Below are 20,140 nucleotides of genomic sequence, written 5' to 3' on the forward strand. Positions count from 1 at the left end.
TGGTTTGAAGTCCAACTCAACCATGTGGAAGAGCTAGAATGCATTGATCTAGCTCTACCATATGGTAGAGCTAGAACGCTTTCAATTCTAGCTCTACCATGTCGTGGAGCTAGAACGCTTTCAAGTCTAGCTCTACCATGTCGTGGAGCTAGAATGCTTTCAAGTCTAGCTCTACCATGAGGTGGAGCTAGAAGGCATTGATCTAGCTCTACCATAGGAATTAAAATCATATATTAAGACAAAGATCAAGCTTCCATACATTTTCAAATTAGGAGGCCCCTTATAGTAGAGTGCACTCCAACATTTATAAAATTATTTGAAGAGTAATACATTTGCCACTACTTTAAAAACAGGACAAAATTTCTTGTCAATTCATGATTACAAAAAGATAAAATTTCTCCAAAAAAAATACAATCCTTGTGACAAATGGCTTCTTTAAGTGAATACTCCTTGGAACAATATCCTTGAAATAAATCTGCAACAAGAAACCATCATAAATTAAGTTTCTTCATTGTGAATACACAACTGTTGTATAAATTCATGTATTTAGTTATAATTATCATTTATGTTGGGTAGTACCTTAGTTATTTCTATCCCGTTGGAGAAGATTGTACTCATTTAACACCTTGTTTATGAAAGCCCTTGCATTGGCTGTCTTCAACTGCGTTGTGGTAGAACCCAATTTTCTAGCTAGAGAAATCACTTGTGGTCCCCTCATGCTAGCAATACTGACTCGTTCTTTTGCCATAATTTCTATTATCTCTTCTCTTGCCTCGCTAATACCTCTTGATTATCGACATACTTTTGTATAATCTCTGATAATGGTAGCCTATCAGTGTAGATTGTCTTAAGTGACCAATTTAAATTGCGCTTTCTCCAAAAATCTACCACACCTCTGTATTCATTTTCATTGGATACTGGAGGTTGTCCGTAGCAATTAGAGCCAATGATCTCACGCACATCTTCACTCTCATCAAGCTGCAATAAGTAAGGGAGCAGCTCATCAATGAGAATATTATCGACCATCTTTTCTTCATCAAACTTTGCAGGATATATACAATTATTATCAGGAGAAGCACATCCCTTGTATGGAGAGTCATCAATAAGAACCGTTCTACGAGCATCACAGTCAAAACATGAAGCGATTTTTGACAATGGCTTGAACATTGCCTGAGAAACTGTTGGATTATCAGGTCTAGCTATTTTACCACTTTTATCCTTCTCGCAAGCCTCTTGAGCCCAAACTACAAAAAAAGGCAATATCTCTCCTGCTCTGTCTTGTAATATTCTCAATATTTGAAGAACATTACTCTCTGTCGGTCGCTGTTGACCAGATTCCAACATTAATATTTTTTAATAAAATCTTCAAGAATTGGATACATCCTGGCCTTAGTACAATATATCGTTTTGAATCCATTTGAATAGTTTCATGTATTGAAGATGGTTGTTGTTGACAACGTTTCAGTAGGACCATTCAGGTCCACCAACACAATTGTCAACACTGATTTCTTGGAGATAGCAGTGTCGGTACTTCTTGGTACTTCTTCTTCGGGCTGGAAACTCTCACCCATTGCTTCATTTGTTGGAGATTTAGGTACCCCAATTTCATTGTCAGCATTTGTCTTTAAACCTTCTGGATGGACATCACTGAATGTGTAGGAGAAGCTCTCATCCACAGTTTGATTGTGGCATTCCGTAGCTACTTCACTTGGTGCTTCTATCTCAATTTTGGGATCTAAAAGAAAAAAAAGTAACATTGACTCAACAATCTTTCAAACTAAAAGAATTTACAATCGTAACACTCACTCTTAACACATGTTTATTGGTGTAATCTAAAAGGAAATCATGTTTGGATACCAATTATCAATTCTACTTGCTCACTCTAGAATTGGAGGGTTTAAAATGGATTTTCAAATACACCCATTATTCTAGCTCTACCATTTGGTAGAGCCAGTTTGCAAAGGAGCTCTTGTTGGAAGTAGGCCTTGAGATCCACCCTTGAGCTCCAAGAGTAGGTGGAGGTGAGAAACACAAAACCACTCAACTATATGGTAAAGCTAAAATTTTAGATGTTTTAGATTTTCCAAATGGTAGAGCTAGAATTTATAAGTCTTGCTTTACCACGTGGTTGAGTTGGGGATCAAGATAGCTTCTTTATGGGTGGAGCCAGTAGTCTTCCATAGGTTCTAGGTCTAGACTTCAATGGGTTCTTGCTCATCGCACGTGACAAGAACCAAGGAGCTAGAATTGCATTTGAACTAGCTCTACCATGTGGTGGAGCTAGAAATGCATTGGCCTAGCTCTACCATATGGTAGAGCTAGACTTAAATGGATGCTCTGCAAAAATTATCTTTGGGAGGGTGCATTGACCTAGCTCCACCACTTTGACGAGGTAGCTAGGCTTGAATGGATTCTTGGTCCACCACTTTGAAGAGGTAGCTAGGCTTGAATGGATTCTTGGTCCACCACTTTGAAGAGGTAGCTAGCTCCACCAAATTGTAGACCTATTGAAATCTAGATCTACCATAGGGTAGGATTGAAGTAAATGAGAGGATCTCTAGCTCTATCATCTTAGATTTATAAGTAAGATTTTCAGATTCACCAATTGGCCATTGTGCGACCACTAAGTAGGCTTTTCAAATTCACCAATTGGTTATGTAAAAAGTGAATTTGTCAATGAACATGTTAGGATCCATAACTTGGTGATTCTAGATTCCAAAGCCCAATTTGGAGAGAGCTACAAAAATAATAAAGGCATTGTATAAAATCAAAAGAACTAAATACTACTAAAAAATGAACCAAGGATATAACAAGTCAAAACATCACCAAATAAAAGTATCGAAGATACAAGGAAAGCCCATAAAGAAGTTACATACTGTCTTCAAAATCCAAAAAATCTCGAGCTGAACGAACTTCACCATGGCTCGATCTTTCCGTGGTATTCCTTGGATTGTTAGTAATAGGCAGAACTGGTTGCTCATTTCTTGACTTTGCAAAGTCAAGAAGCCTTGTTACCATCTTTCTTTGATCTTCAATACTCTCCACTAGGCAAATCACTTCCTTATTTAGTGCTAGCCCTAGCTCGATGATGTAGCCATTACTGAAAAGATCAACAAGCTTGCAGCCTTCTCTGCAATACTTCCGAATACATTGCTTGATCAAAAGATTCTTCTTGATTCTTAGAAACTCAATGTCTGGGATAGTTTTAACATCTTCATTATCTATATCAAGAAGTCCAGTATCCAATATTGTTGCTTGTGTACCTGGATCAGGATTATCTGCTAGTCCTCGTTGAAAGGCATCTCCCTTGCTGAAAAACACTAAGGATGTGAAGAACTCTATTGCACCAATGCATCGGTTGTCACGTCGAAAATGCAATGCCCCATTATACTGTTCCTTTGCTATGCCACTCAAATTTTTTAAAGCATTTTGCAAGTGAGTAAAATCTGCAATATTTAGAAAGGTAAGCAACACATATTGGGATGGCAAAGATCTACCTGTCGTAATGATCATAATGCCGTTCAAAAGATTGCAAAATGATTCCACATCCCAATGCATATTTCTTCCCAAATCTTCAGTGTTATCCAGAACACATAACCCAATGGAAATTGGATTGTTGAGGTGGCGCTTCAAGTAGTAACTCCCGTCGAATGGAAGACTCACAGCATAAATACACCAAGGAAGATCCAAGGACAAGGTTGAACTTTCTTTGCTAAGGCTGATATTCCACTCCACATATTGCCTTGCTTCTACTGGAAAATCAATCTTCTTTGATCCAACCTGTAGCTTTGACTTTATATACACATCACATAACTTCAAAAGAACTGAGTATACAATCTCATTGATGCTATAGGTGATAGTCAATTCTGACTAATCTTGACATTGTTTGTCCTTGTTCAGAGTGTTGAACTCTACAAGCAATGCATCTTGAATAATTTTATCTTGCTTGAGCTGCTTGATACGCTCTGGCATGTCAATTACATCTACATCCTTAGTATCCTTTGAAAGAACAATTTTTCTAGACCTGATTTCTGATTGTATTTGTTTGACTTCTTGTTCGTCTAGCCCAGCAAGACATCTGAAAACTGTGGCAGTTGGTTTCTTGTTTTGCTTCTCCATGATTTCAAGCCAGCCTTTGAAAACGTCATCAGAGTAAATGACCATGTGAGACTGTTTTGAAATGAAGGATGCTCCCACCGTAATTCTAGCCATCCGTAAAAATTTCTGCAAAGAAATAAAAGAGAAAAAGATCAAAATCAAGTATTTTTTTCAAAACATATAATTATAAGAGAGCAAGGGATATGGACATACATCCCAGTCTACACGACATGATGAGCCCTCTGTTACTCCAGATGTTGGCCTTGACGGAGAATTATTGAAGATCCACTGACTCCTCAAGTGCTGAAGACATCATAGTATGGTTGTTTGACATATAATGATTGGGCCTCTTCATTAGCTATAGCAGATATGGCCGTCGCAACTTGTGGCTGTGGATCTACAACAATTCGAGCCTTCCTTTTTTCATACACTTGTATCAGGTCTTGAGCACGACCATCTTTTTCCATTTCTTGATACCGTAAGAATTTTGCAGCATAGATGGAATGTTGGCCATCAATAATCCAATAGGAATACTTTGTGAGTTTCTCCTCTGTTACCTCACTTAGTTTCATTGGAATTCCTTTCTTCTTGCCAGCATTCTTTACAGGCATCAAGTATGCACACGCTCCTGGCCTGTTTGCACTTGCACCAAAAAATAACACGCATTCATCCACACGGTGAGGTTCTATTTGACGGGAGTTATAGTGATCAGGAGCTAGCCAGCATTGATCTACAGGGATCTCATACTCTTTGTACTTGAATGGAAAATACTTAGAGTATTTTTCCATACCCCCTGTATCACTCTTTAGTGTCTTTTGCACCTCATTTTCCAAAACTTTGGGATCCACAAATCTTATTTTTGTTGAATTTTCCAAGCCTGTTTTCTCTACTGTAGATTTAAGAACTACTTCATCTACAGATTTTCCAAGCCTCTTTAGTGTCTTTTGCACCTCATTTTCCAAAACTTTGGGATCCACAAATCTTATTTTTGTTGAATTTTCCAAGCCTGTTTTCTCTACTGTAGATTTAAGAACTACTTCATCTACATCCATAATACCTGTACTGCTTTTTGCCTTTTTTTGAACTGGATTTTTTGAGGGCATTTTCTCTTTTTTTTGTTTGCCTTTCACACAATAAGCAATGGAAGCTTGCAACTCTTCAAGAGTTATTTCTTGACTTGCACAATCTAACTTCCACCCTCGAGAGAACATAGTATCTTGTTTACCTCTTACTATTCGTTCATTAATAAATGCCTTGGGATCTAGTTGATACTCATGCATCCCAGGTACCCCAATATTTATGCATTCAATATCGGGATGAGAATCAACTACAGAAATATAAGATAGAGTCATTGGTCCTAGATCCTCAAAAGTATCCACGTCCACATCACTAGCAACAAATAGATGAATTTTGTTAAATTGTGAACCTTGAAGACCCCAAATATCTAAGTACCACTGTCGTCTCGTTGATCAGCAGAGGCAAAGTTAACACTGTCCGGAACTTCCACCACTTTTCTTTTCTGAGACATCTTTCACCTGCAACAACAAAAACCACAATTGTTAATTATAGTTATTATATTCTTACACTTAAAAAAAATTAAAATATCATATTCAAAAATCACAATATATATCCATGAAAACACTGTGGAGGAGATGAAGAGTATTTCCATCTTGGAGCTCTCAATACATTTGTTAGTCTTGCTCTACCACATGGTAGAGCTAAATAAATGCATTCTAGAGAGCTTTGAGGTCTAGCTCTACCATGTGGTAGAGCAAGAATGCATCGATCTAGCTATGTTCCATACACATCAACAAAACTAATTACTCCAAGAAGAGGCCTACTTCACATGACAAGAACCAAGGAGCTAGAATTGCATTTGATCTAGCTCTACCACATGGTAGAGCTATATTCTACCTAGACCACATCGTAGAGCTAGAATGCTTTGAGGTCAAGCTCCACCATGTGGTGGAGCTAGAATGCATTCTTCTAGCTCTACCATGTGGTAGAGCTAGACTTCAATGAATGTAACCGGCTGAGGTTGAATGTAACTATGGTAGAGCTGTATTCTACCTAAACCACATTATAGAGATAGAATGCTTTGATGTCTAGCTCTACCATGTGGTGGAGCTAGAATTGCATTTGAGGTCTAGCTCTACCATGTGGTAGAGCAAAAATGCATCGATCTAACTGTGTTCCATACACATCAACAAAACCAAGTACTCTACCATGTGGTAGCTCTACCATGTGGTAGAGCAAAAATGCATCGATCTAACTGTGTTCCATACACATCAACAAAACCAAGTACTCCAAGAAGAAACCTGCTTCACATGACAATAACCAAGGAGCTAGAATTGCATTTGATCCAGCTCTACCACGTGGTAGAGCTGTATTCTACCTAAACCACATTGTAGAGATAGAATGCTTTGAGGTCTAGCTCTGGTGGATCTAGTGTTGCATTTGAGGTCAAGCTCTACCATGTGGTGGAGCTAGAATCGTAGAGGTAGAAAGCTATGAGGTCTAGCTCTACCATGTGGTAGAGCAAGAATGCATCGATCTAGCTGTGTTCCATACACATCGACAAAACCAATTACTCCAAGAAGAGACCTACTTCACATGCCAAGAACCAATTGCTCCAAGAAGAGACCTACTTCACATGCCAAGAACCAAGGAGCAAGAATTGCATTTGATCTAGCTCTACCACATGGTAGAGCTGTATCCTAGCTAGACCACATCGTAGAGCTAGAATGCTTTGAGGTCAAGCTCCACCATGCAGTGGAGCTAGAATGCATTCTTCTAGCTCTACCATGTGGTAGAGCTAGACTTCAATGAATGCAACCGGCTGAGGTTGAATGTAACTGTGGTAGAGCTGTATTCTACCTAAACCACATGACAAGAACCAAGGAGCTAGAATTGCATTTGAGGTCTAGCTCTACCATGTGGTAGAGCTGTATTCTACCTAGACCACATCGTAGAGCTAGAATGCTTTGAGGTCTAGGTCTACCATGTGGTGGAGCTAGAATTGCATTTGAGGTCTAGTCTAGCTCTACCATGTGGTAGAGCTGTATTCTACTTAGACCACATCGTAGAGCTAGAATGCTTTGAGGTCCAGCTCTACCATGTGGTGGAGCTAGAATTGCATTTGAGGTCTAGCTCTACCATGTGGTAGAGCTGTATTGACCAGATTGCATCGATCTAGCTGTGTTCCATACATATCAATAAAACCATTTACTCCAAGAAGAGACCTACTTCACATGACAAGAACCAAGGAGCTCTAATTGCATTTGATCTAGCTCTACCACATGGTAGAGGTGGACCTCAAAGCATTCTAGCTCTACGATGCTGTGTTCCAGAAACATCAACAAAACCAATTACTCCAAGAAGAGACTACTTCACATGACAAGAACCAAGGAGCTAGAATTGCATTTGATCTAGCTCTACCACCTGGTAGAGCTGTATTCTACCTAGACCACATCGTGGAGCTAGAATGCTTTGAGGTCTAGCTCTACCATGTGGTGGAGCTAGAATTGCATTTGAGGTCTTGCTCTACCATGTGGTAGAGCTGTATTCTACCTAGACCACATCGTAGAGCTAGAATGCTTTGAGGCCCAGCTCTACCATGTGGTGGAGCTAGAATTGCATTTGAGGTGTAGCTCTACCATGTGGTAGAGCTGTATTCTATCTCGTAGACCTAGAATGCTTTGCGGTCCATCTCTACCATGTGGTGGAGCTAGAATGCATTCTTCTAGCTCTACCATGTGTTAGAGCTAGACTTCAATGAATGTAACTGGCTGAGGTTGAATGTAACTCTGGTAGAGCTGTATTCTACCTACACCACATCCTAGAGCTAGAATGCTTTGAGGTCCAGCTCTACCATGTGGTGGAGCTAGAATTGCATTTGAGGTCTAGCTCTACCATGTGGTAGAGCAAGAATGCATCGATCTAACTGTGTTTCATACACATCAACAAAACTAATTACTCCAAGAAGAGACCTACTTCACATGACAAGAACCAAGGAGCTAGAATTGCATTTGATCTAGCTCTACCAGGTGATAGAGCTGTATTCTACCTAGACCACATCGTAGAGCTAGAATGCTTTGAGGTCCAGCTCTACCATGTGGTGGAGCTAGAATTGCATTTGAGGTCTAGCTCTACCATGTGGTAGAGCTGTATTCTATCTCGTAGATTTAGCTCTACCATTTGGTGGAGCTAGAATGCATTCTTCTAGCTCTACCATGTGGTAGAGCTAGACTTCAACGAATGTAACCACATTGTAGAGATAGAATGCTTTGAGGTAGTGCTAGACCTCAAAGCATTCTAGCTCTACCATGTGGTAGAGCAAAAATGCATCGATCTAGCTGTGTTCCATACACATCAACAAAACCAATTACTCCAAGAAGAGACCTACTTCACATGACAAGAACCAAGGAGCTAGAATTGCATTTGATCTAGCTCTACCACCTGGTAGAGCTGTATTCTACCTAGACCACATCGTGGAGCTAGAATGCTTTGAGGTCTAGCTCTACCATGTGGTGGAGCTAGAATTGCATTTGAGGTCTTGCTCTACCATGTGGTAGAGCTGTATTCTACCTAGACCACATCGTAGAGCTAGAATGCTTTGAGGCCCAGCTCTACCATGTGGTGGAGCTAGAATTGCATTTGAGGTCTAGCTCTACCATGTGGTAGAGCTGTATTCTATCTCGTAGACCTAGAATGCTTTGCGGTCCATCTCTACCATGTGGTGGAGCTAGAATGCATTCTTCTAGCTCTACCATGTGGTAGAGCTAGACTTCAATGAATGTAACTGGCTGAGGTTGAATGTAACTCTGGTAGAGCTGTATTCTACCTACACCACATCCTAGAGCTAGAATGCTTTGAGGTCCAGCTCTACCATGTGGTGGAGCTAGGATTGCATTTGAGGTCTAGCTCTACCATGTGGTAGAGCAAGAATGCATCGATCTAACTGTGTTTCATACACATCAACAAAACTAATTACTCCAAGAAGAGACCTACTTCACATGACAAGAACCAAGGAGCTAGAATTGCATTTGATCTAGCTCTACCAGGTGGTAGAGCTGTATTCTACCTAGACCACATCGTAGAGCTAGAATGCTTTGAGGTCCAGCTCTACCATGTGGTGGAGCTAGAATTGCATTTGAGGTCTAGCTCTACCATGTGGTAGAGCTGTATTCTATCTCGTAGATTTAGCTCTACCATTTGGTGGAGCTAGAATGCATTCTTCTAGCTCTACCATGTGGTAGAGCTAGACTTCAACGAATGTAACCACATTGTAGAGATAGAATGCTTTGAGGTAGTGCTAGACCTCAAAGCATTCTAGCTCTACCATGTGGTAGAGCAAAAATGCATCGATCTAGCTGTGTTCCATACACATCAACAAAACCAATTACTCCAAGAAGAGACCTACTTCACATGACAAGAACCAAGGAGCTAGAATTGCATTTGATCTAGCTCTACCACCTGGTAGAGCTGTATTCTACCTAGACCACATCGTGGAGCTAGAATGCTTTGAGGTCTAGCTCTACCATGTGGTGGAGCTAGAATTGCATTTGAGGTCTTGCTCTACCATGTGGTAGAGCTGTATTCTACCTAGACCACATCGTGGAGCTAGAATGCTTTGAGGTCTAGCTCTACCATGTGGTGGAGCTAGAATTGCATTTGAGGTCTAGCTCTACCATGTGGTAGAGTTGTATTCTACCTAGACCACATCGTAGAGCTAGAATGCTTTGAGGTCCAGCTCTACCATGTGGTGGAGCTAGAATTGCATTTGAGGTCTAGCTCTACCATGTGGTAGAGCTGTATTCTATCTCGTAGAGCTAGAATGCTTTGTGGTCCAGCTCTACCATGTGGTGGAGCTAGAATGCATTCTTCTAGCTCTACCATGTGGTAGAGCTAGACTTCAATGAATGTAACCGACTGAGGTTGAATGTAACTGTGGTAGAGCTGTATTCTACCTACACCACATCGTAGAGCTAGAATGCATTTGAGGTCCAGCTCTACCATGTGGTGGAGGTAGAATTGCATTTGAGGTCTAGCTCTACCATGTGGTAGAGCAAGAATGCATCGATCTAGCTGTGTTTCATACACATCAACAAAACCAATTACTCCAAGAAGAGACCTACTTCACATGACAAGAACCAAGGAACTAAAATTGCATTTGATCTAGCTCTACCACCTGGTAGAGCTCTATTCTACCTAGACCACATCGTATACAGCTCTACCACCTGGTAGAGCTGTATTCTACCTAGACCACATCGTGGAGCTAGAATGCTTTGAGGTCTAGCTCTACCATGTGGTGGAGCTAGAATTGCATTTGAGGTCTAGCTCTACCATGTGGTAGAGCTGTATTCTACCTAGACCACATCGTAGAGCTAGAATGCTTTGAGGTCCAGCTCTACCATGTGGTGGAGCTAGAATTGCATTTGAGGTCTAGCTCTACCATGTGGTAGAGCTGTATTCTATCTCGTAGAGCTAGAATGCTTTGTGGTCCCAGCTCTACCATGTGGTGGAGCTAGAATGCATTCTTCTAGCTCTACCATGTGGTAGAGCTAGACTTCACTGAATGTAACCGGCTGAGGTTGAATGTAACTGTGGTAGAGCTGTATTCTACCTACACCACATCGTAGAGCTAGAATGCATTTAAGGTCCAGCTCTACCATGTGGTGGAGCTAGAATTGCATTTGAGGTCTAGCTCTACCATGTGGTAGAGCAAGAATGCATCGATCTAGGTGTGTTTCATACACATCAACAAAACCAATTACTCCAAGAAGAGACCTACTTCACATGACAAGAACCAAGGAACTAGAATTGCATTTGATCTAGCTCTACCACGTGGTAGAGCTGCATTCTACCTAGACCGCATCGTAGAGCTAGAATGCTTTGAGGTCTAGCTCTACCATGTGGTGGAGCTAGAATTGCATTTGAGGTCTAGCACTACAATGTGGTAGAGCTGTATTCTATCTCGTAGAGCTAGAATGCTTTGTCGCCCAGCTCTACCATGTGGTGGAGCTAGAATGCATTCTTCTAGCTCTACCATGTGGTAGAGCTAGACTTCAATGAATGTAACCGGCTGAGGTTGAATGTAACTGTGGTAGAGCTGTATTCTACCTACACCACATCGTAGAGCTAGAATGCATTTGAGGTCCAGCTCTACCATGTGGTGGAGCTAGAATTGCATTTGAGGTCTAGCTCTACCACGTGGTAGAGCAAGAATGCATCGATCTAGCTGTGTTCTATACACATCAACAAAACCAATTACTCCAAGAAGAGACCTACTTCACATGACAAGAACCAAGGAGCTAGAATTGTATTTAATCTAGCTCTACCATGTGGTAGAGCTGTATTCTACCTAGACCACATCGTAGAGCTAGAATGCTTTGAGGTCTAGCTCTACCATGTGGTGGAGCTAGAATTGCATTTGAGGTCTAGCTCTACCATGTGGTAGAGCTGTATTCTATCTAGACCACATCGTAGAGCTAGAATGCTTTGAGGTCCAACTCTACCATGTGGTGGAGCTAGAATGCATTCTTCAAGCTCTACCATGTGGTAGAGCTAGACTTCAATGAATGCAACCGGCTGAGGTTGAATGTAACTGTGGTAAAGCTGTATTCTACCTAAACCACATTGTAGAGATAGAATGCTTTGAGGTCTAGCTCTACCATGTGGTGGAGCTAGAATTGCATTTGATCTAGCTCTACCAGGTGTGGTAGAGCTGTATTCTACCTAGACCACATCGTAGAGCTAGAATGCTTTGAGGTCTAGCTCTACCATGTGGTGGAGCTAGAATTGCATTTGAGGTCTAGCTCTACCATGTGGTAGAGCTGTATTCTATCTCGTAGATTTAGCTCTACCATTTGGTGGAGCTAGAATGCATTCTTCTAGCTCTACCATGTGGTAGAGCTAGACTTCAACGAATGTAACCACATTGTAGAGATAGAATGCTTTGAGCTAGTGCTAGACCTCAAAGCATTCTAGCTCTACCATGTGGTAGAGAAAAAATGCATCGATCTAGCTGTGTTCCATACACATCAACAAAACCAATTACTCCAAGAAGAGACCCACTTCACATGACAAGAACCAAGGAGCTAGAATTGCATTTGATCTAGCTCTACCACCTGGTAGAGCTGTATTCTACCTAGACCACATCGTGGAGCTAGAATGCTTTGAGGTCTAGCTCTACCATGTGGTGGAGCTAGAATTGCATTTGAGGTCTTGCTCTACCATGTGGTAGAGCTGTATTCTACCTAGACCACATCGTAGAGCTAGAATGCTTTGAGGCCCAGCTCTACCATGTGGTGGAGCTAGAATTACATTTGAGGTCTAGCTCTACCATGTGGTAGAGCTGTATTCTATCTCGTAGACCTAGAATGCTTTGCGGTCCATCTCTACCATGTGGTGGAGCTAGAATGCATTCTTCTAGCTCTACCATGTGGTAGAGCTAGACTTGAATGAATGTAACTGGCTGAGGTTGAATGTAACTCTGGTAGAGCTGTATTCTACCTACACCACATCCTAGAGCTAGAATGCTTTGAGGTCCAGCTCTACCATGTGGTGGAGCTAAAATTGCATTTGAGGTCTAGCTCTACCATGTGGTAGAGCAAGAATGCATCGATCTAACTGTGTTTCATACACATCAACAAAACTAATTACTCCAAGAAGAGACCTACTTCACATGACAAGAACCAAGGAGCTAGAATTGCATTTGATCTAGCTCTACCAGGTGGTAGAGCTGTATTCTACCTAGGCCACATCGTAGAGCTAGAATGCTTTGAGGTCCAGCTCTACCATGTGGTGGAGCTAGAATTGCATTTGAGGTCTAGCTCTACCATGTGGTAGAGCTGTATTCTATCTCGTAGATTTAGCTCTACCATTTGGTGGAGCTAGAATGCATTCTTCTAGCTCTACCATGTGGTAGAGCTAGACTTCAACGAATGTAACCACATTGTAGAGATAGAATGCTTTGAGGTAGTGCTAGACCTCAAAGCATTCTAGCTCTACCATGTGGTAGAGCAAAAATGCATCGATCTAGCTGTGTTCCATACACATCAACAAAACCAATTACTCCAAGAAGAGACCTACTTCACATGACAAGAACCAAGGAGCTAGAATTGCATTTGATCTAGCTCTACCACCTGGTAGAGCTGTATTCTACCTAGACCACATCGTGGAGCTAGAATGCTTTGAGGTCTAGCTCTACCATGTGGTGGAGCTAGAATTGCATTTGAGGTCTTGCTCTACCATGTGGTAGAGCTGTATTCTATCTAGACCACATCGTAGAGCTAGAATGCTTTGAGGTCCAGCTCTACCATGTGGTGGAGCTAGAATGCATTCTTCTAGCTCTACCATGTGGTAGAGCTAGACTTCAATGAATGTAACCGACTGAGGTTGAATGTAACTGTGGTAGAGCTGTATTCTACCTAAACCACATTGTAGAGCTAGAATGCTTTAAGGTCCAGCTCTACCATGTGTGGTGGAGCTAGAATTGCATTTGAGGTCTAGCTCTACCATGTGGTAGAGCTGTATTCTATCTAGACCACATCGTAGAGCTAGAATGCTTTGAGGTCCAGCTCTACCATGTGGTGGAGCTAGAATGCATTCTTCAAGCTCTACCATGTGGTAGAGCTAGACTTCAATGAATGCAACTGGCTGAGGTTGAATGTAACTGTGGTAGAGCTGTATTCTACCTAAACCACATTGTAGAGCTAGAATGCTTTAAGGTCCAGCTCTACCATGTGTGGTGGAGCTAGAATTGCATTTGAGGTCTAGCTCTACCATGTGGTAGAGCTGTATTCTATCTAGACCACATCGTAGAGCTAGAATGCTTTGAGGTCCAGCTCTACCATGTGGTGGAGCTAGAATGCATTCTTCAAGCTCTACCATGTGGTAGAGCTAGACTTCAATGAATGCAACTGGCTGAGGTTGAATGTAACTGTGGTAGAGCTGTATTCTACCTAAACCACATTGTAGAGATAGAATGCTTTGAGGTCTAGCTCTACCATGTGGTGGAGCTAGAATTGCATTTGAGGTCTAGCTCTACCATTGGGTAGAGCAAGAATGCATCGATCTAACTGTGTTCCATACACATCAACAAAACCAATTACTCCAAGAAGAGACCTACTTCACATGACAAGACCCAAAGAGCTAGAATTGCATTTGATCTAGCTCTACCACGTGGTAGACCTGTATTCTACCTACACCACATCGTGGAGCTAGAATTCTTTGAAGTCTAGCTCTACCATGTGGTGGAGCTAGAATTGCATTTGAGGTCTAGCTCTACCATGTGGTAGAGTTGTATTCTATCTAGACCACATCGTAGAGCTAGAATGCTTTGAGGTCCAGCTCTACCATGTGGTGGAGCTAGAATGCATTCTTCTAGCTCTACCATGTGGTAGAGCTAGACTTCAATGAATGTAACCGGCTGAGGTTGAATGTAACTGTGGTAGAGCTATATTCTACCTAAACCACATTGTAGAGATAGAATGCTTTGTGGTCTAGCTCTACCATGTGGTGGAGCTAGAATTGCATTTGAGGTCTAGCTCTATCCATGTGGTAGAGCAAGAATGCATCAATCTAGCTGTGTTCCATACACATCAACAAAACCAATTACTCCAAGAAGAGACCTACTTCCCATGACAAGAACCAAGGAGCTAGAATTACTTTTAATCCAGCTCTACCATGTGGTAGAGCTGTATTCTACCTAGACCACATCGTAGAGCTAGAATGGTTTGAGGTCCAGCTCTACCATGTGGTGGAGCTAGAATTGCATTTGAGGTCTAGCTCTACCATGTGGTAGAGCTGTATATTATCTAGACCACATCATAGAGCTAGAATGCTTTGAGGTCCAGCTCTACCATGTGGTGGAGCTAGAATTGCATTTGAGCGCTAGCTCTACCATGTGGTAGAGCTGTATGCTATCTAGACCACATCGTAGAGCTAGAATGCTTTGAGGTCCAGCTCCACCACATGGTAGAGCTAGACCTCAAATGCATTCTAGCTCCACCACATGGTTGAGCTGGACCTCAATTGCATTCTAGCTCCACCACATGGTAGAGCTGGACCTCAAATGCATTCTAGCTCTACCATGTGGTGGAGCTAGAATTGCATTTGAGGTCTAGCTCTACCATGTGGTAGAGCTGTATTCTATCTAGACCACATCGTAGAGCTAGAATGCTTTGAGGTCCAGCTCCACCACATGGTAGAGCTAGACCTCAAATGCAATTCTAGCTCCACCACACGGTAGAGCTAGACCTCAAAGCATTCTATCTCAATTACTCCATCTTGGAGCTCTCAATACATTTATTAGTGTTGCTCTACCACATGGTAGAGCAACACTACCACATGGTAGAGCTCTACCACATGGTAGAGCTAGATAAATGCAATCTAGCTGGACTTCAAAGTATTCTAGTGCTGGTTTTTTAAAAGATATTATCTCTACTAGGTGGCAGAGCAAGATTAATAAATGTATTGACCAGAATGCTTTGAAATTTATCTCTACCATTTGGTGGAGCTAGAATGCATTCTTCTAGCTCTACCATGTGGTAGAGCTAGACTTCAATGAATGTAACCGGCTGAGGTTGAATGTAACTGTTGGCAGAGCTATACTCTACCTAAACCACACATTGATCTAGCTGTGTTCCATACACATCAACAAAACCAATTACTCCAAGAAGAGACCTACTTCACATGACAATAACCAAGGAGCTAGAATTGCATTTGATCCAGCTCTACCACGTGGTAGAGCTGTATTCTACCTAGACCACATCGTAGAGCTAGAATGCTTTGAGGTCCAGCTCTACCATGTGGTGGAGCCAGAATTGCATTTGAGGTCTAGCTCTACCATGTGGTAGAGCTGTATTCTACCTAGACCATATCGTAGAGCTAGAATGCTTTGAGGTCCAGCTCTACCATGTGGTGGAGCTAGAATTGCATTTGAGGTCTAGCTCTACCATGTGGTAGAGCTGTATTCTAGAATGCTTTGTGGTCCAGCTCTACCATGTGGTGGAGCTAGAATGCATTCTTCTAGCTCTACCATGTGGTAGAGCTAGACTTCAATGAATGTAACCGGCTGAGGTTGAATGTAACTGTGGTAGAGCTGTATTCTACCTACACCACATCGTAGAGCTAGAATGCATTTGAGGTCCAGCTCTGGTGGAGCTAGAATTGCATTTGAGGTCTAGCTCTACCATGTGGTAGAGCTAAAATGCATCAATCTAGCTGTGTTTCATACACATCAACAAAACCAATTACTCCAAGAAGAGACCTACTTCACATGACAAGAACCAAGGAGCTAGAATTGCATTTGATCTAGCTCTAGCACGTGGTAGAGCTGTATTCTGCCTAGACCACATCGTAGAGCTAGAATGCTTTGAGGCCCAGCTCTACCATGTGGTGGAGCTAGAATTGCATTTGAGGTCTAGCTCTACCATGTGGTAGAGCTGTATTCTACCTAGACCACATCGTAGAGCTAGAATGCTTTGAGGTCCAGCTCTACCATGTGGTGGAGCTAGACTTGCATTTGAGGTCTAGCTCTACCCTGTGGTAGAGCTGTATTCTATCTCGTAGAGCTAGAATGCTTTGTGGTCCAGCTCTACCATGTGGTGGAGCTAGAATGCATTCTTCTAGCTCTACCATGTGGTAGAGCGAGACTTCAATGAATGTAACCGGCTGAGGTTGAATGTAACTGTGGTAGAGCTTTATTCTACCTACACCACATCGTAGAGCTAGAATGCATTTGAGGTCCAGCTCTGGTGGAGCTAGAATTGCATTTGAGGTCTAGCTCTACCATGTGGTAGAGCTAGAATGCATCAATCTAGCTGTGTTTCATACACATCAACAAAACCAATTACTCCAAGAAGAGACCTACTTCATATGACAAGAACCAAGGAGCTAGAATTGCATTTGATCTAGCTCTACCACGTGGTAGAGCTGTATTCTACCTAGACCACATCGTAGAGCTAGAATGCTTTGAGGCCCAGCTCTACCATGTGGTGGAGCTAGAATTACATTTGAGGTCTAGCTCTACCATGTGGTAGAGCTGTATTCTATCTCGTAGAGCTAGAATGCTTTGTGGTCCAGCTCTACCATGTGGTGGAGCTAGAATGCATTCTTCTAGCTCTACCATGTGGTAGAGCTAGACTTCAATGAATGTAATCGGCTGAGGTTGAATGTAACTGTGGTAGAGCTGTATTCTACCTACACCACATCGTAGAGCTAGAATGCATTTGAGGTCCAGCTCTACCATGTGGTGGAGCTAGAATTGCATTTGTTGAGGTCTAGCTCTACCATGTGGTAGAGCAAGAATGCATCGATCTAGCTGAGTTCTATACACATCAACAAAACCAATTACTCCAAGAAGAGACCTACTTCACATGACAAGAACCAAGGAGCTAGAATTGTATTTAATCTAGCTCTACCATGTGGTAGAGCTGTATTCTACCTAGACCACATCATAGAGCTAGAATGCTTTGAGGTCTAGCTCTACCATGTGGTGGAGCTAGAATTGAATTTGAGGTCTAGCTCTACCATGTGGTAGAGCTATATGCTATCTAGACCACATCGTAGAGCTAGAATGCTTTGAGGTCCAGCTCTACCATGTGGTGGAGCTAGAATGCATTCTTCAAGCTCTACCATGTGGTAGAGCTAGACTTCAATGAATGCAACCGGCTGAGGTTGAATGTAACTGTGGTAGAGCTGTATTCTACCTAAACCACATTGTAGAGATAGAATGCTTTGAGGTCTATCTCTACCACAGTTATAAGAGCTCCCATGGATAGATCTCATGTATAGAGTGAAAGAGCTCTTATGCATAGAGCTAAGTCTTGCATTAAGAGCTGCTCTCATACATAGAGATCGCATGCATAGAGTTAGATCTTGCATTATCTATTATAAGAGCTCTCATACATAGAGCTATATCTTGCATTATTATAAGAGCTCCCATGAATAGATCTCATGTAAAAAGTGAAAGAGTTCTCATGCATAGAGCTAGGTCTTGCATTAGGAGCTCTCATACATAGAGCTCACATGCATAGAGTTACATCTTGCATTATTATGAGAGCTCTCTTGCATAGATCTCATGCATAGAGTGAAAGAGTAGGAAAGTACAATTTCAAGCAAGGAGAGAGGGGAGAAGCTATGCTATGAAGAAGGTGGAGAGGGGTCTTTTGTGCATGCTCTAGGACAAGGGAGCTTCCATAGCCGGCTTAGCAATGTTCTTGGCTACCATTGGGACACAAGCACAGTGCTTATTTGAAGACACCCATACAAAGATCATCTTCAAGTTCAAGTTATGGCCGAAATACATTCCCATTTTGAGGGATTTTTTCCATTTTATCTAATATTGACTTCATGGATGGTTTGTCATTTCAAGTCATCTTGCACTAGTTTAAGTCACTACAACTCCAGCTCTACCATGTGGTAGAGCTAGAATGCATTTCTCCAGCTCTACCATGTGGTAGAGCATTCAAATTATCCCGCCCAATTTTGAATTCAAATTATCCCGCCCTTTAAGAATTTAAAATGGTCTTGCTTTTTTTCAAATTTTCCTTGACATCTATGTCGCTTATGTAATATAAACCTACTTTCCCATCTTGGCATTGACAACTAGCACTTGGACATCACCGCATCCATTATCAAATTCAACGATACCACAAGGTACACATATTTTTGTCTCATATTAAATCATTATCTATGATTAGATTTAAAGTTTTGAACATGTCAATTAAAATTCAGATCATATATATTGATATAGAGTAGAAAATAAAAGTATGCAAGAATTCAAAAAATCAAGAATGGTTGAAGAGAAAAAACCTGAATCTACTCTGCCAAGTGCATGGAGTTGCAGTGCATGCCTGGTTGTCAAGCGTCATGGTCTCTTCTTTTTGAATGATTTTGTCATGTCATTGATGTTTGGGGGAAAGAGAAGAGATAGTAGAACAGAGTGTAAAGAGAAGCTGGCGATGATGAAGCTTTTCTGGCTATGGCATCCTGCTGAGCATCATAGTGATGAAGCTTTTCTGGCTATGGCGTCCTGCTGAGCATCACAGTGAAAATTTCCCTCAGCTGTATGAGGCCCAAAAGAAAGCAGAACACAAAACTCCAATCCACTAAGGCTGCATGTATGTATGAGACCCAAAAGAAAGCAAAACACAAAACTCAAGGCTGCAGCTTCCCTCACCTGTATGAGGCCCAAAAGAAAGCAGCACGCACAAAACTTCCCAGGCACAAAACGCTGCTGTGAAGCTGCGTTTGATGAAAGCAGCGCTCAGAAAGCAGCGCAGGCACAAAACGCTGCTGTGAAGCTGCGTTTGATGAAAGCAGCGCTCAGAAAGCAACGCTCAGAAAGCAGCGCAGGCACAAAACGCTGCTGTGAAGCTGCAATTGATGAAAGCAGTGCTCAGCTGTATGAGGCTATGGCGTTTGCCTAGAGATTGATGAAAGCAGCGCTCAGCTGTATGAGGCTATGGCGTCTGCTCCTCTAGGCAACAAACCAGCCAACGAACCCCTCTAGGCAACGAACCAGCAGGCGTCTGCTCCTCTAGGCAACGACAGTAGCTAACGAACCAGGCGTCCGCCGTCTAGCGCTGCTGCAGGCGCAGGAGGATGCAGGCCACGAATTCGAATTCGTTGTTGTCAGAGACGCGCCGGCCGGGATAAGATTAAATTAAAAGATTAAATCTTTTAAAAATTTTTTTTTGTGGAAATTGCAGGTTATACTCGCCTAATGCCTCTAATCGCCTCTAATAATCATAGCTCACAATCGAATGCATCAATGGAAACTCCAGCTCCATAATTATTTTTTTAAAACCGTTACAAAAATTCCTATGGAAGAAAAAATGCATCATCCTTCATGAATCCTCCCTTATGACCTCCCCCTTCTCTCGCACCTCAACAAGATTTGCAGCCATTGCCTCCATCAAGAGGGGTTGCAACCTGGCTGTTGGCAGCATGCAAATTTTGGCCGGTCTGATCGTTCCCGTTCATTTGTGATGCATCTGAGCCATTGGTTGTTTTGCATGCATGGGCAATTTGA

At 42.0% G+C, this 20,140-nt stretch overlaps 1 long non-coding RNA gene across 2 annotated transcripts; it reads right to left on the reverse strand.

Annotated features, from left to right (window-relative positions):
* Positions 1-4,582: 4,582 nt before the first annotated feature.
* Positions 4,583-19,470, reverse strand: LOC147624015 (uncharacterized). 2 transcript variants are annotated; one of them, XR_015269300.1, is made up of 3 exons: positions 19,286-19,470; positions 18,919-19,138; positions 4,583-5,633 (listed from the first exon to the last, which is right to left on the reverse strand). It is a non-coding gene; the product is annotated as an uncharacterized LOC147624015 (long non-coding RNA). The 2 variants fall into 2 exon arrangements; XR_015269299.1 differs by having other exon boundaries at positions 18,919-19,141.
* Positions 19,471-20,140: the final 670 nt, after the last annotated feature.

Source organism: Cibotium barometz, chromosome 26 (assembly GCF_041138505.1).
Source record: "Cibotium barometz isolate CiBa-2024 chromosome 26, ASM4113850v1, whole genome shotgun sequence".
NCBI classification, from domain to species: domain Eukaryota; kingdom Viridiplantae; phylum Streptophyta; class Polypodiopsida; order Cyatheales; family Cibotiaceae; genus Cibotium; species Cibotium barometz.